This window comes from Ornithodoros turicata, unplaced genomic scaffold (assembly GCF_037126465.1).
Source record: "Ornithodoros turicata isolate Travis unplaced genomic scaffold, ASM3712646v1 Chromosome20, whole genome shotgun sequence".
Classification (NCBI taxonomy): Eukaryota; Metazoa; Arthropoda; class Arachnida; order Ixodida; family Argasidae; genus Ornithodoros; species Ornithodoros turicata.
The window spans coordinates 491,553-497,552 of record NW_026999334.1 but is presented as its reverse complement, the minus strand read 5'-3'; positions in this window follow the sequence as shown (position 1 = coordinate 497,552).

Sequence of the window (6,000 nt, the reverse complement as noted above, 5' to 3'; positions counted from 1 at the left end):
TCGCTGCATTATGCTCTTTAGGTGACTGTTAACACCGAAAACATGGAAATTGCTTGGATATTCTACAAATCACAGAGCGGCAAGTTTGAAACACCAGATATACGACGAGTATAATATGGGCAACAGCTTGACTGAGACCTACAATATGGTGGCCGATGGCAGCAAATCTGCCTGCTAGCGACAGTGGCGGTCTCCTGTGGATGACGTCATATGAATAAACCTTATAATATTTGACGTGGTGATACAGCTCTTGCTTTGTATTGTCTTTTATAATATACACAGTGTTTATTTTTATCCTGTACAGGTTTTTTGCACCAAAGTTGTGAGAGCAGCACAGTTGTTGTTTTAGCGTCATGCAGTGATGCAAGTGCTGCGCCAATCATGGAGTGCTTCGCAGTCGCCTGCTCGACCAGGTAAGCTCGTGCATCAACAGAAAACGCCTGTCACATTGATGTACTTTCACCAGGTGTCTTTCACAGCGACCGCTGTTCCATCCTCGTTTCCCCGAGATCCTGGCAGCGTCCACATCAGGTAGTCACGCACAAACAGATTTTCAGCTGTTCCTGCAATTCGTGTTATGTAGCTGTAACAGTCCTGCGATTTTTGTACGTGCAGCTTCTTTTCTTTATGTGTCTCTCAGATCAGTGTTGATACAGTTTTTGCTCTTATGCGGTCACACAGGCATCCCGTGAAAGAGTGTGCATAGCCACTAAACAAACTAGTTAGAACTAGCAGGCTACATAATGCTTTCTGACATGTTTTGTTCTATTTTCTAGCCACAGCACCAACAATCACTAATTGGAAGGAAGGAATGAGGTGGCCTTCAACACCCTGCTGCCAGTTCAACACTCATCAGTCAAAACACAAGACCCCCTGCTTGGCAGCAAAGCCAATCCAGTTTTAGACTGAGTTTTGTACCATAGACTTCGTGTGTGGTTTACTGTGGTCCATGCTGAGATCCATGTTGCTATGCCTTTCCCTGTCTAGGAAAGGAAAATCTCATCGACAATGCCCTAGCCAGAGCCACCTCCCTAGACAGGGAAAGGTTGCTTTCTCGTGAATCCAATAAGGCATCAAGTCATAATAAATGTACTTTCATTACACCTTACAACCGCGCACTCCGTAATGTAGGATCTGTGTTCAAACGCCATTTAAACATACTCCACGCCGATGAATATCTCAAAGACATTTTCCCTAATGCTCCGACTATTACATTTCGGAGATCACGTAACATGCGCGACTTACTCACTTCCTCTCGCAATAATCAACAGAGTCCCGGTAGCGCTCCTCGCAAGAGCAACCGCTGCCAAACTTGCTTATTTATTGCAACATGTACCTCCACCTGTAGCACTGTTAATGGTTTCGTTTTCTCTATTCGGCAGTCTCTTCACTTTAACTCATTCAATGTTTGCTATCTCATTACATGCAAATTGTGCAATAAACAATACATAGGCGAAACACGTAACACCATCCGTGAAAGATTTTTTGGCCATAAATCAGATATTGTTAATAAACGTCAGTCACCTGTATCGCTACATTTTAATCTTCCGGGACATGATCTGCATACGCATATACTTATCACCATTTTAGAATCCGGGTACGCTAATGACATCAAACGCGAAAATCGAGAATCCTTTTTCATTTCGAAATTTGCAACGTTACAGCCGCACGGCATCAACGTGTACGGCGGTTTATTACAGTCCTTTATACTATGAGTCTATTTATTGTATTATCACGTGTCTGCCATTTTTCACATCATACACGATGATACACAATCAGTAAGACACCAACTCCGCGTTACTTTCCCAGAGTCTGGAAGCTCTTAGCCATCAAGGTGCTGTGTGCCCTCAATCCTTCGCCCTTGAGCCCTAATTCCCCGTACGCATTCTAAAGCCTTTTGCGCCAACTGGCTGCTGTGCCTATCCGCTCCTTGCACCACGCAGGTGGAGCCAGCGTCGTATGTCCCCTACCGGCGCGGCGCAAAATGTTGGGTAGTAAAGGGTGCGTATCCTCGCTTGCTTTGACTACACGATTTGACTGCGTTGCGGCTGTTCCTGCTCTACTTGGCCTTAGAAATACTGTAGCTAAAGTTGTTGGTTGTTGTTATGACACGGTTTCTGGCCCATGAACTTCCTGGACATTTTTTTGGACAAAGTAGCGCTGTCAAAGGGTCAAGGATCTGTGAATGCACATCATTTGTCATATTGCCGTAACGTGTGCTGGCTTGGACTCATGCCAAAATCCCTGACTTTTGCGAAATTTTATTTCCGCGCCCATGTAATCTCAGAAGTTGTCGATTTGCCCAATTGTTATGTTGCGGTTGAACGGTTATAGTATTTTTATGGTTTTTGTTAGATATGCAGAGTTAAAACACGCGGAGAGGTAGGTCACGGCTACGTTGGTCCCTGAGTTTGCATAAACTATTCACAAACGGTACAGGTGACAATGAATTTCAATTAAAATTGCCGCGGATACTGAGCTGGCGTTTCCTTGGCCTGGTGGCTCTCTGGTAGCAACGAAATTATGTCTGTGAGAGCACATTGCACAACTTTAATAGTATATTCTGCAGAAACGTTCGAAATGAAAATGAAATTTCGAAAATGCAGAACTACACAGCAATTTTTAGACAGTCTTTCATTGAACAGTAGACATATGACGGCACCTTTAGCTTAATAATTACGTAATGTCTCTTTAGGCTCATGATTAAAAGAGTTAAAACCCCAGCGCCGGGGAGCTAAAAAGTCAGACACAGACACATGCACTGACGCCGTTTTGCGTTGTTCCCGTTTAGAAAGCCCTGTAGGAGATGAGAGGGGTGGATTTGCTGCACACTTAATAGTGAGTTTCAGTATAACCGTGGTATAACATACGCTGTCGCCTTTGCGCACGTAAGGGAAAGCGTTGGTGGTTCGCACGCGCAAGACATAAGCAGCGCATTGCGCAGAACCAAGACGCTATCCTTTACGTATACGCAAAAGCGACAGTGTACGGTATGCTAAAACTCATTATTATCTATTACGGGCCTTTCCTATCAGGATAATCGTGTAGTACCGCAATTTCACCTCTCCCTCGAATTCCACAAGGAATGTATCAAACGAGAACACCAACCTATCCGCCAGAAACGTGGAAAAGTAAAACCCACCGAAAAAAAAAAAAGCATAAGAAGAAAAAGAAACCCGTAAAAACCAGCAACCGTAAAATGTCAAAAACCCACGGAAGAAATTGGGAGTATTGGACTCCTTTTTCATTTCGGCGAGATTTGCCTGGCTAGGGTCATGCATAGCAAGCTCGCCGCGTCTTATACATGTTTCATTACAAAAAATTACAAACGTGCAGTGTAACTTTGTCTAACCTAGAGGCACTAAATAAAGGTGCGCTGTACTGAGCGATTGTAATAAGCTTCGCTTGAGTGGATGATTTAGCGAGACAAGTCAAACCGAAGGAAAGGAGGAGTCCCGCCCGAAGTTACTACTCAAATGTTAACACGTGGCTGGTAGAGGGCGCAAGGTATATCTAAACTGGTAGCGAAAACTAGCGAAAATACCAAATCAGATCCATCGGCAAGGCCACCAGCAAGAGGCGCGAGCGATCCTGGGTGTTGACAGTAGAGGTACGGTTGTAAACAGAAAAACTTTGCAATATGGGCGTCGCTTGTGTGTTTACTAATAGGTTATTCATAATTTCAATGTAGAAAAAACTTTCTGTTGCCCCGCTCGTGCACATATACGAGATCATCTACCACTCAGTACATTTCCGTATCCTGCTCCTTTGCGCATGTGTCACAGTTGGGGGTGTTTATCCGTGCGTCTCTGTGTCCGTACCGTGTGTCCGTGCATTGTAATACGGAGTTCGTGCACTCTTTGGGTCAGATAGGAAGCGACGTTCGCACCTCCGTGCTGTGGACCAAGATTAACACGTGTGAACAGGTGAATACAATGCATCCCCTGTTGCTGGGCCCACGAAAAAAAAGATTTCGTCATGGGACGAGCGGCCATGATAGTGTGTTAGCAGGAACCAACTGTGCACCAACGATGTCGTGTTTTGTTGCAATGGACCTATAACGGTCACTCATTGAATAAATGCAAATGTCCAATCACTAGGTGTACGTATAGCTCTGGGTGAGAAATGGGCCTTATGTGAGCCTTCCTAATTTCTGTATGATCATCACGATGCCTTTCTGTTTGGAGTCTGTGATAACCGTATGTATTTGGAATTGATATGATTCATTAAACCTGATATGCTTTATTTTTCTGTGTTCTCGTCTGGTATTGTTGACTGGGCGCGGAAAAAGGAATACAGAGCAAGTGAAGTGGGCCAATGTAAACGTGCATGGCTAATTATGCACTAATTATTATTCATACTAGTGACGTCATCTCTGACTCATTTATTTACAATCGTAGTAGTCCGCGCAACGGATGGATGGCGCTGACCGTTTCAATCATGGCGTCATTCTGAAGACACAGGGGCCTATGGGAGTTGCGCTACCTGTTTAAATATACCTTTGAGGGCGCTCCAGCTGCTGGAGAAACTCTACTGCAAGGAGCGGATTCATGTGCTGTTCATTGGTTTCCTCCACGTACAACTCCGACTCGTCTGTATGTCCGTCTGACCTTGTCCAGCCACCTCCTACTGATTGTGTTTTGTTTTTCATTTTTGTTGATATTTGTATCGCGTTTGTAGTTCTCTTCATCCTTACCCTTTTCTCTTGTACCATGTGACTTGGTTTTTTGATATATGCTTCACCACTTGTAACAGGTCCTCAAACCTGAACAAGTGCAACCTACTGCACGAAAGTCTTGTTTTTAATGTATATAGTAAACAGTTGATGCTCTTAACCGTCTTTGTTATTTTTGATTCTGCATCGCCGGAAACTTGTAAATTGTTTTTCTTCACGTTCTTTCGATGCAGGGCAGACTACCAGATGGAGTCACAGGTAAAAAGAGTAAAGAGGTAGAGATGAGAAGGGAAAGATATGAACTAAGATATGTACAAGACAAGGGACAGTACACTCTAAATCGTTTTACACCTTACAGGGTGTAAATCGAAATGTTCATGGCGCACACCTTTTAAGGTGTATTTTAACACCCTCATGGCAATTGGGGTGTAAAGGGTGTAACGCCGAATAAAACTACTGGGTTCGTGGCAATATGCTGGTAACTGTGTATTCACAATTACCAGCATATTGCATATAATCACATTGACGGTCATATATGTATGCACATCAAGGTGATTAAATATGTGTGTAAACGGGCGTAGCCGACATACAGACAATCATGTATGGCTGTGCATGGCAATGAAGCATAGCAGCTGTATATAGCTTTTCGTAAAATTGTAGACCTTCTCATGAGCAGGCATCTTTCCCATATGCATGTTCATTACTTAGAACGTTGCATTTATTCGTTTCGTCAAAGCTTTGCAGTGTTGTACCGACAAATATTGATCCCCTGTAAAATGCGTTACATTGTTCATTATCCGCGACTCATCAGGACGTTTGGTCCTCTCCTAGCTGTATGTATGGTGTATGCGTTTCGAAGGGAAACACCAGCATTTTAAAGATGTTGCTAGAAAAATTCGAAATTTTAAGAACATAACCCTTTCATTAGCAAGAAGACATCAATTTTATCAAATGTATGTGTGGTCGCAGCCCTTAATCAGAAATGCTACATCTACTGATGGCTCCAAGGAGATACTACTTCAACATGCCCCAGAAGCAATCCAGAGTTACATTCATGACCGTGATATTCCCGCAGAATCTATAGTCTATGTAAAATGTGCAGTTGATAATGATAACACATTTGCTTCACATCGTCCACACATCATCACACATCTTCCGAGGAGGACTTACCTGTGTTCGTTGAGATTGCAGGCGTATATGTTATTAACTCTGATAGACCATTTTTCTCATACAAACATTAACTACAGTTGAATATGATGAGTACTATCATGTATTTGTTCTGTCTTGCAATGAGAAGCAACGTGTTTTAAAAAATTTAAGCACTA